Raw genomic sequence first — 516 nt, forward strand, 5'->3', positions numbered from 1 at the left:
TGGGAGGATTTGAATGCCACCCCTGCGTTGGAGTTGCATCCATCCAATAAGAGACCGAGTAGAAGTGACAGTTCTGTCAGTCGAATATGAGACTTTTAATGGCAGGGTTGTGAGTTTGAGTGCCATTCTGTTTTTCCCTTTTGTAAGGCTTCATGAGCAGAGAGTACAGGGAGTGTTTGAAATGAGCAAATCTCGCTTTGATTCAGGACTCTTACCTCTCTGCAGCATCTCGCTATGAAAGATTGAATTTGATCTCATTTCATTCTCAGCTCAGGGTCTGTGCGGCTCATTGGCACTTCTGGCTGTCTCCCGCTTCACAATCCATCAGTACTGAGAAAGCAATGGGGAATATTACTCACATGTTGTGTTCTTTAATTTTTTGGAAAACTTGAATGTATGTATTTTCTTCCAAAACAAGGACACCAAGTCGTTGTTAATGTAGGGCTGAAATAGCTCAGTTGGGAGAGCGTTAGACTGAAGATCTAAAGGTCCCTGATTCAATCCCGGGTTTCAGCA

At 43.4% G+C, this 516-nt stretch overlaps 1 non-coding gene across 1 annotated transcript; it reads left to right on the forward strand.

Annotated features, from left to right (window-relative positions):
* Nucleotides 1-443: 443 nt before the first annotated feature.
* On the forward strand, nucleotides 444-516 carry trnaf-gaa (transfer RNA phenylalanine (anticodon GAA)). The gene has a single exon. It is a non-coding gene; the product is annotated as a tRNA-Phe (tRNA).

This window comes from Heterodontus francisci, unplaced genomic scaffold, assembly GCF_036365525.1.
Source record: "Heterodontus francisci isolate sHetFra1 unplaced genomic scaffold, sHetFra1.hap1 HAP1_SCAFFOLD_43, whole genome shotgun sequence".
In the NCBI taxonomy this organism is placed as follows: Eukaryota; Metazoa; Chordata; class Chondrichthyes; order Heterodontiformes; family Heterodontidae; genus Heterodontus; species Heterodontus francisci.